Source organism: Phalangium opilio, unplaced genomic scaffold (assembly GCF_054372755.1).
Source record: "Phalangium opilio isolate 3A_F unplaced genomic scaffold, DU_Popi_V2 ptg000056l_1, whole genome shotgun sequence".
NCBI classification, from domain to species: domain Eukaryota; kingdom Metazoa; phylum Arthropoda; class Arachnida; order Opiliones; family Phalangiidae; genus Phalangium; species Phalangium opilio.
Genome location: NW_028324175.1, coordinates 3,033,789 through 3,043,460, shown reverse-complemented (window position 1 = coordinate 3,043,460; position 9,672 = coordinate 3,033,789). Strand labels below are relative to the sequence as shown.

General features: G+C 35.9%; 3 non-coding genes across 3 annotated transcripts; all 3 read right to left on the bottom strand.

The window, feature by feature from the left end:
- Window positions 1-1,217: 1,217 nt before the first annotated feature.
- TRNAD-GUC (transfer RNA aspartic acid (anticodon GUC)) lies at window positions 1,218-1,290 on the bottom strand. The gene has a single exon. It is a non-coding gene; the product is annotated as a tRNA-Asp (tRNA).
- Window positions 1,291-1,951: 661 nt separating this feature from the next.
- On the bottom strand, window positions 1,952-2,024 carry TRNAD-GUC (transfer RNA aspartic acid (anticodon GUC)). Its single transcript has one exon. It is a non-coding gene; the product is annotated as a tRNA-Asp (tRNA).
- A 1,983-nt stretch (window positions 2,025-4,007) lies between these two features.
- Window positions 4,008-4,080, bottom strand: TRNAD-GUC (transfer RNA aspartic acid (anticodon GUC)). Its single transcript has one exon. It is a non-coding gene; the product is annotated as a tRNA-Asp (tRNA).
- Between the last annotated feature and the right edge of the window lie 5,592 nt (window positions 4,081-9,672).

The following is a 9,672-nucleotide window of genomic DNA, read 5'->3' as shown; positions in this document are numbered from 1 at the left end:
CAAGCAAATGTAACGATATTCAACCAAAAAACTGTTAAAATTAAATTTTTCAATAAGAAATCGTTGTCACGGATTTTGTATCTTGAAGAAGAAAAACATGCGATTTTTTCGGTACTTTTTTGAATGCATTTTTTCTGGAGAAATTTTTGACCGAATTCAGCTTAATTCCCTATAAAACACTCATTGAAAGTGATTTCATCTCGATTGAACAATAAATAAAAATGTACCTCGATTTTCAATAACATTTTCAAAATCGACGTTTCACGGCCAAAGAAGCATATTTTGAGTATTTCTTCACTATTTTCAAAAATAACCACTGAAAACATTATTTTTATACTTTTTGCTTTAATTCAAGCAAATGTAACGATATTCATTCGAAAAACTGTTAAAATTCAATTTTCAATAAGAAATCGTATTCACGGATTTTGTGTCTTGAAGAAGAAAAACCTGCGATTTTTTCGGTACTTTTTTGAATGAATTTTTTTCTGGAGAAATTTTTGACCGAATTCAGCTTAATTCCCTATAAAACACTCATTAAAAGTGATTTCATCTCGATTGAACAATAAATAAAAATGTACCTCGATTTTTAATAACATTTCAAAATCGACGTAACTCGACCTAAGAAAAACATTTTGAGTATTTGTTCACTGTTTTCAAATATAACCACTGAAACCATTATTTTTGTAATTTTTGCGTTAATTCAAGCAAATGTAACGATATTCATTCAACAAACTGTTAAAATTCAATTTTAAATAAGAAATCGTTGTCACGGATTTTGTATCTTGAAGAAAAAAAACATGCGATTTTTTCGGTACTTTTTTGAATGCATTTTTTTCTGGAGAAATTTTTGACCGAATTCAGCTTAATTCCCTACAAAACACTCAATAAAAGTGATTTCATCTCGATTGAACAATAAATAAAAATGTACCTCGATTATTAATAACATTTTCACAATCGACGTAACTCGACCTAAGAAAAACATTTTGAGTATTTGTTCACTGTTTTCAAATATAGCCACTGAAACCATTATTTTTGTATTTTTCCACGCTACATCTGAGACCTCACAACACCTCTCTTGGGTGGGCTCGAACCACCAACCTTTCGATTAACAGCTGAACGCGCTAACCATTGCGCCACGGAAGCCCAAAAATTAAATTTTCGTCAGGTATTGAGGTAAAACTTTGACTTTTTACTTCACATCCGAGACCTCACAACACCGCTCCCAGATGGGCTCGAACCACCAACCTTTCGATTGACAGCCGAACGCGCTAACCATTGAGCCACGGAAGCTCAGAAATTAAATGGTTGTCACGTATTGTGGAAAAGTTTTGACTTTTTACGTTACATCTGAGACCCCACAACACCTCTTCCGGGCGGGCTCGAACCACCAACCCTTCGATTAACAGCTGAACGCGCTAACCATTGCGCCACGGAAGTCCAAAAGTTAAATGTTCGTCAGGTATTGTGGAAAAACTCTGACATTTTACGTTACATCTGAGACCCCACAACACCTCTTCCGGTGGGCTCGAACCACCAACCTTTTGATTAAGTGCTCGACGCGCTAATTATTGCGCCACGGAAGGCCAAAAATTAAATGTTCGTCAGGTATTGTGGAAAAACTCTGACATTTTACGTAACATCTGAGACGTCACAACACCGCTCCCGGATGGGCTCGAACCACCAACCTTTCGGTTAACAGCCGAACGCGCTAGCCATTGCGCCACGGAAGCCCAATAATTAAATGCTCGTCAGGTATTGTGGAAAAACTCTGACATTTTACGTTACATCTGAGACGTCACAACACCGCTCCCGGGAGGGCTCGAACCACCAACTTTTCGGTTAACAGCTGAACGCGCTGACCATTGCGCCACTGAAGCCCAAAAATTAAATTTTCGTCAGGTATTGAGGTAAAACTTTGACTTTTTACTTCACATCCGAGACCTCACAACACCGCTCCCGGATGGGCTCGAACCACCAACCTTTCGATTGACAGCCGAACGCGCTAACCATTGAGCCACGGAAGCTCAGAAATTAAATGGTTGTCACGTATTGTGGAAAAGTTTTGACATTTTACGTTACATCTGAGACCCCACAACACCTCTTCCGGGCGGGCTCGAACCACCAACCCTTCGATTAACAGCTGATTGCGCTAACCATTGCGCCACGGAAGCCCAAAAGTTAAATGTTCGTCAGGTGTTGTGGAAAAACTCTGACATTTTACGTTACATCTGAGACGTCACAACACCGCTCCCGGGAGGGCTCGAACCACCAACCTTTCGGTTAACAGCTGAACGCGCTGACCATTGCGCCACTGAAGCCCAAAAATTAAATTTTCGTCAGGTATTGAGGTAAAACCTTGACTTTTTACTTCTCATCTGAGACCTCACAACACCGCTCCCGGATGGGCTCGAACCACCAACCTTTCGGTTAACAGCCGAACGCGCTAACCATTCGCCACGGACGCCCAAAAATTAAATGGTCGTCAGGTATTGTGGAAAAACTTTGGCTATTTACGTTACATTTGAGATCCAAAAACACCGCTCCCGGGTGGGCTCGAACCACCAACCTATTGGTTAACAGCCGAACGCGCTAACCATTGAGCCACGGAAGATCAGAAATTAAATGGTTGTCACGTATCGTGGAAAAGTTTTGACTTTTAACGCTACATCTGAGACCCCACAACACCTCTTCCGGGTGGGCTCAAACCACCAACCTTTCGATTAAGAGCTGGACGCGCTAATTACTGCGCCACGGAAGCCCAAAAATTAAATGTTCGTCAGGTATTGTGGAAAAACTCTGACATTTTACGTAACATCTGAGACGTCACAACACCGCTCCCGGATGGGCTCGAACCACCAACCTTTCGGTTAACAGCCGAACGCGCTAGCCATTGCGCCACGGACGCCCAAAAATTAAATGGTTGTCAGGTATTGTTGAAAAGTTACGACTTTTCACGCTACATCTGAGACCCCACAAATCCTCTCTCGTTTGGGCTCGAACCACCAACCTTTCGGTTAACAGCTGAACGCACTAACCATTGCGCCACGGAAGCCCAAAAATTAAATGGTCGTCAGGTATTGTAGAAAAACTTTGGCTATTTACGTTACATTTGAGATCCAAAAACACCGCTCCCGGGTGGGCTCGAACCACCAAGCTATTGGTTAACAGCCGAACGCGCTAACCATTGCGCCACTGAAGCCCAAAAATTAAATTTTCGTCAGGTATTGAGGTAAAACTTTGACTTTTTACTTCACATCCGAGACCTCACAACACCGCTCCCGGATGGGCTCGAACCACCAACCTTTCGATTAACAGCCGAACGCGCTAACCATTGAGCCTCGGAAGCTCAGAAATTAAATGGTTGTCACGTATTGTGGAAACGTTTTGACTTTTTACGCTACATCTGAGACCCCACATCACCTCTTCCGGGTGGGCTCGAACCACCAACCTTTCGATTAACAGCTGAACGCGCTAACCATTGCGCCACGGAAGCCCAAAAATTAAATGTTCGTCAGGTATTGTGGAAAAACTCTGACATTTTACGTTACATCTGAGACCCCACAACACCTCTTCCGGTGGGCTCGAACCACCAACCTTTCGATTAAGTGCTCGACGCGCTAATTATTGCGCCACGGAAGGCCAAAAATTAAATGTTCGTCAGGTATTGTGGAAAAACTCTGACATTTTACGTAACATCTGAGACGTCACAACACCGCTCCCGGATGGGCTCGAACCACCAACCTTTCGGTTAACAGCCGAACGCGCTAGCCATTGCGCCACGGAAGCCCAAAAATTAAATGCTCGTCAGGTATTGTGGAAAAACTCTGACATTTTACGTTACATCTGAGACGTCACAACACCGCTCCCGGGAGGGCTCGAACCACCAACCTTTCGGTTAACAGCTGAACGCGCTGACCATTGCGCCACTGAAGCCCAAAAATTAAATTTTCGTCAGGTATTGAGGTAAAACTTTGACTTTTTACTTCACATCCGAGACCTCACAACACCGCTCCCGGATGGGCTCGAACCACCAACCTTTCGATTGACAGCCGAACGCACTAACCATTGAGCCACGGAAGCTCAGAAATTAAATGGTTGTCACGTATTGTGGAAAAGTTTTGACATTTTACGTTACATCTGAGACCCCACAACACCTCTTCCGGGCGGGCTCGAACCACCAACCCTTCGATTAACAGCTGATTGCGCTAACCATTGCGCCACGGAAGCCCAAAAGTTAAATGTTCGTCAGGTGTTGTGGAAAAACTCTGACATTTTACGTTACATCTGAGACGTCACAACACCGCTCCCGGGAGGGCTCGAACCACCAACCTTTCGGTTAACAGCTGAACGCGCTAACCATTCGCCACGGACGCCCAAAAATTAAATGGTCGTCAGGTATTGTGGAAAAACTTTGGCTATTTACGTTACATTTGAGATCCAAAAACACCGCTCCCGGGTGGGCTCGAACCACCAACCTATTGGTTAACAGCCGAACGCGCTAACCATTGAGCCACGGAAGATCAGAAATTAAATGGTTGTCACGTATTGTGGAAAAGTTTTGACTTTTAACGCTACATCTGAGACCCCACAACACCTCTTCCGGGTGGGCTCAAACCACCAACCTTTCGATTAAGAGCTGGACGCGCTAATTACTGCGCCACGGAAGCCCAAAAATTAAATGTTCGTCAGGTATTGTGGAAAAACTCTGACATTTTACGTAACATCTGAGACGTCACAACACCGCTCTCGGATGGGCTCGAACCACCAACCTTTCGGTTAACAGCCGAACGCGCTAGCCATTGCGCCACGGACGCCCAAAAATTAAATGGTTGTCAGGTATTGTTGAAAAGTTACGACTTTTCACGCTACATCTGAGACCCCACAAATCCTCTCTCGTTTGGGCTCGAACCACCAACCTTTCGGTTAACAGCTGAACGCACTAACCATTGCGCCACGGAAGCCCAAAAATTAAATGGTCGTCAGGTATTGTAGAAAAACTTTGGCTATTTACGTTACATTTGAGATCCAAAAATACAAAAATAATGGTTTCAGTGGCTATACTTGAAAACAGTGAACAAATACTCAAAATGTTTTTCTTAGGTCGAGTTACGTCGATTGTGAAAATGTTATTAATAATCGAGGTACATTTTTATTTATTGTTCAATCGAGATGAAATCACTTTTATTGAGTGTTTTGTAGGGAATTAAGCTGAATTCGGTCAAAAATTTCTCCAGAAAAAAATGCATTCAAAAAAGTACCGAAAAAATCGCATGTTTTTTTTCTTCAAGATACAAAATCCGTGACAACGATTTCTTATTTAAAATTGAATTTTAACAGTTTGTTAAATGAATATCGTTACATTTGCTTGAATTAAAGCAAAAAGTATAAAAATAATGGTTTCAGTGGTTATTTTTGAAAATAGTGAAGAAATACTCAAAATATGCTTCTTTGGCCGTGAAACGTCGATTTTGAAAATGTTATTAAAAATCGAGGTACATTTTTATTTATTGTTCAATCGAGATGAAATCACTTTTAATGAGTGTTTTATAGGGAATTAAGCTGAATTCGGTCAAAAATTTCTCCAGAAAAAAATGCATTCAAAAAAGTACCGAAAAAATCGCATGTTTTTCTTCTTCAAGATACAAAATCCGTGACAACGATTTCTTATTTAAAATTGAATTTTAACAGTTTGTTGAATGAATATCGTTACATTTGCTTGAATTAACGCAAAAATTACAAAAATAATGGTTTCAGTGGTTATATTTGAAAACAGTGAACAAATACTCAAAATGTTTTTCTTAGGCCGAGTTACGTCGATTTTGAAAATGTTATTAAAAATCGAGGTACATTTTTATTTATTGTTCAATCGAGATGAAATCACTTTCAATGAGTGTTTTATAGGGAATTAAGCTGAATTCGGTCAAAAATTTCTCCAGAAAAAATGCATTCAAAAAAGTACTGAAAAAATCGCATGTTTTTCTTCTTCAAGATACAAAATCCGTGACAACGATTTCTTATTGAAAAATTTAATTTTAACAGTTTTTTGGTTGAATATCGTTACATTTGCTTGAATTAAAGCAAAAAGCATAAAAATAATGGTTTCAGTGAACATATTTGAAAATAGTGAAGAAATACTCAAAGTAAGCTTCTTTGGCCGTGAAACGTCGATTTTGAAAATGTTATTAAAAATCGAGGTAAATTTTTAATTATTGTTCAATCGAGATGAAATCACTTTCAATGAGTGTTTTATAGGGAATTAAGCTGAATTCGGTCAAACATTTCTCCTGAAAAAAATGCATTCAAAAAAGTACCGAAAAAATCGCATGTTTTTTTTCTTCAAGATACAAAATCCGTGACAACGATTTCTTATTTAAAATTGAATTTTAACAGTTTGTTAAATGAATATCGTTACATTTGCTTGAATTAAAGCAAAAAGTATAAAAATAATGGTTTCAGTGGTTATTTTTGAAAATAGTGAAGAAATACTCAAAATATGCTTCTTTGGCCGTGAAACGTCGATTTTGAAAATGTTATTAAAAATCGAGGTACATTTTTATTTATTGTTCAATCGAGATGAAATCACTTTTATTGAGTGTTTTATAGGGAATTAAGCTGAATTTGGTCAAAAATTTCTCCAGAAAAAAATGCATTCAAAAAAGTACCGAAAAAATCGCATGTTTTTCTTCTTCAAGATACAAAATCCGTGACAACGATTTCTTATTTAAAATTGAATTTTAACAGTTTGTTGAATGAATATCGTTACATTTGCTTGAATTAACGCAAAAATTACAAAAATAATGGTTTCAGTGGTTATATTTGAAAACAGTGAACAAATACTCAAAATGTTTTTCTTAGGCCGAGTTACGTCGATTTTGAAAATGTTATTAAAAATCGAGGTACATTTTTATTTATTGTTCAATCGAGATGAAATCACTTTCAATGAGTGTTTTATAGGGAATTAAGCTGAATTCGGTCAAAATTTTCTCCAGAAAAAATGCATTCAAAAAAGTACCGAAAAAATCGCATGTTTTTCTTCTTCAAGATACAAAATCCGTGACAACGATTTCTTATTGAAAAATTTAATTTTAACAGTTTTTTGATTGAATATCGTGACATTTGCTTGAATTAAAGCAAAAAGCATAAAAATAATGGTTTCAGTGAACATATTTGAAAATAGTGAAGAAATACTCAAAGTAAGCTTCTTTGGCCGTGAAACGTCGATTTTGAAAATGTTATTAAAAATCGAGGTAAATTTTTAATTATTGTTCAATCGAGATGAAATCACTTTCAATGAGTGTTTTATAGGGAATTAAGCTGAATTCGGTCAAACATTTCTCCTGAAAAAAATGCATTCAAAAAAGTACCGAAAAAATCGCATGTTTTTTTTCTTCAAGATACAAAATCCGTGACAACGATTTCTTATTTAAAATTGAATTTTAACAGTTTGTTAAATGAATATCGTTACATTTGCTTGAATTAAAGCAAAAAGTATAAAAATAATGGTTTCAGTGGTTATTTTTGAAAATAGTGAAGAAATACTCAAAATATGCTTCTTTGGCCGTGAAACGTCGATTTTGAAAATGTTATTAAAAATCGAGGTACATTTTTATTTATTGTTCAATCGAGATGAAATCACTTTTATTGAGTGTTTTATAGGGAATTAAGCTGAATTTGGTCAAAAATTTCTCCAGAAAAAAATGCATTCAAAAAAGTACTGAAAAAATCGCATGTTTTTCTTCTTCAAGATACAAAATCCGTGACAACGATTTCTTATTTAAAATTGAATTTTAACAGTTTGTTGAATGAATATCGTTACATTTGCTTGAATTAACGCAAAAATTACAAAAATAATGGTTTCAGTGGTTATATTTGAAAACAGTGAACAAATACTCAAAATGTTTTTCTTAGGCCGAGTTACGTCGATTTTGAAAATGTTATTAAAAATCGAGGTACATTTTTATTTATTGTTCAATCGAGATGAAATCACTTTCAATGAGTGTTTTATAGGAAATTAAGCTGAATTCGGTCAAAAATTTCTCCAGAAAAAATGCATTCAAAAAAGTACCGAAAAAATCGCATGTTTTTCTTCTTCAAGATACAAAATCCGTGACAACGATTTCTTATTGAAAAATTTAATTTTAACAGTTTTTTGATTGAATATCGTTACATTTGCTTGAATTAAAGCAAAAAGCATAAAAATAATGGTTTCAGTGAACATATTTGAAAATAGTGAAGAAATACTCAAAGTAAGCTTCTTTGGCCGTGAAACGTCGATTTTGAAAATGTTATTAAAAATCGAGGTAAATTTTTAATTATTGTTCAATCGAGATGAAATCACTTTCAATGAGTGTTTTATAGGGAATTAAGCTGAATTCGGTCAAACATTTCTCCTGAAAAAAATGCATTCAAAAAAGTACCGAAAAAATCGCATGTTTTTTTTCTTCAAGATACAAAATCCGTGACAACGATTTCTTATTTAAAATTGAATTTTAACAGTTTGTTAAATGAATATCGTTACATTTGCTTGAATTAAAGCAAAAAGTATAAAAATAATGGTTTCAGTGGTTATTTTTGAAAATAGTGAAGAAATACTCAAAATATGCAGCTTTGGCCGTGAAACGTCGATTTTGAAAATGTTATTAAAAATCGAGGTACATTTTTATTTATTGTTCAATCGAGATGAAATCACTTTTATTGAGTGTTTTATAGGGAATTAAGCTGAATTTGGTCAAAAATTTCTCCAGAAAAAAATGCATTCAAAAAAGTACCGAAAAAATCGCATGTTTTTCTTCTTCAAGATACAAAATCCGTGACAACGATTTCTTATTTAAAATTGAATTTTAACAGTTTGTTGAATGAATATCGTTACATTTGCTTGAATTAACGCAAAAATTACAAAAATAATGGTTTCAGTGGTTATATTTGAAAACAGTGAACAAATACTCAAAATGTTTTTCTTAGGCCGAGTTACGTCGATTTTGAAAATGTTATTAAAAATCGAGGTACATTTTTATTTATTGTTCAATCGAGATGAAATCACTTTCAATGAGTGTTTTATAGGAAATTAAGCTGAATTCGGTCAAAAATTTCTCCAGAAAAAATGCATTCAAAAAAGTACCGAAAAAATCGCATGTTTTTCTTCTTCAAGATACAAAATCCGTGACAACGATTTCTTATTGAAAAATTTAATTTTAACAGTTTTTTGATTGAATATCGTTACATTTGCTTGAATTAAAGCAAAAAGCATAAAAATAATGGTTTCAGTGAACATATTTGAAAATAGTGAAGAAATACTCAAAGTAAGCTTCTTTGGCCGTGAAACGTCGATTTTGAAAATGTTATTAAAAATCGAGGTAAATTTTTAATTATTGTTCAATCGAGATGAAATCACTTTCAATGAGTGTTTTATAGGGAATTAAGCTGAATTCGGTCAAACATTTCTCCTGAAAAAAATGCATTCAAAAAAGTACCGAAAAAATCGCATGTTTTTTTTCTTCAAGATACAAAATCCGTGACAACGATTTCTTATTTAAAATTGAATTTTAACAGTTTGTTAAATGAATATCGTTACATTTGCTTGAATTAAAGCAAAAAGTATAAAAATAATGGTTTCAGTGGTTATTTTTGAAAATAGTGAAGAAATACTCAAAATATGCAGCTTTGGCCGTGAAA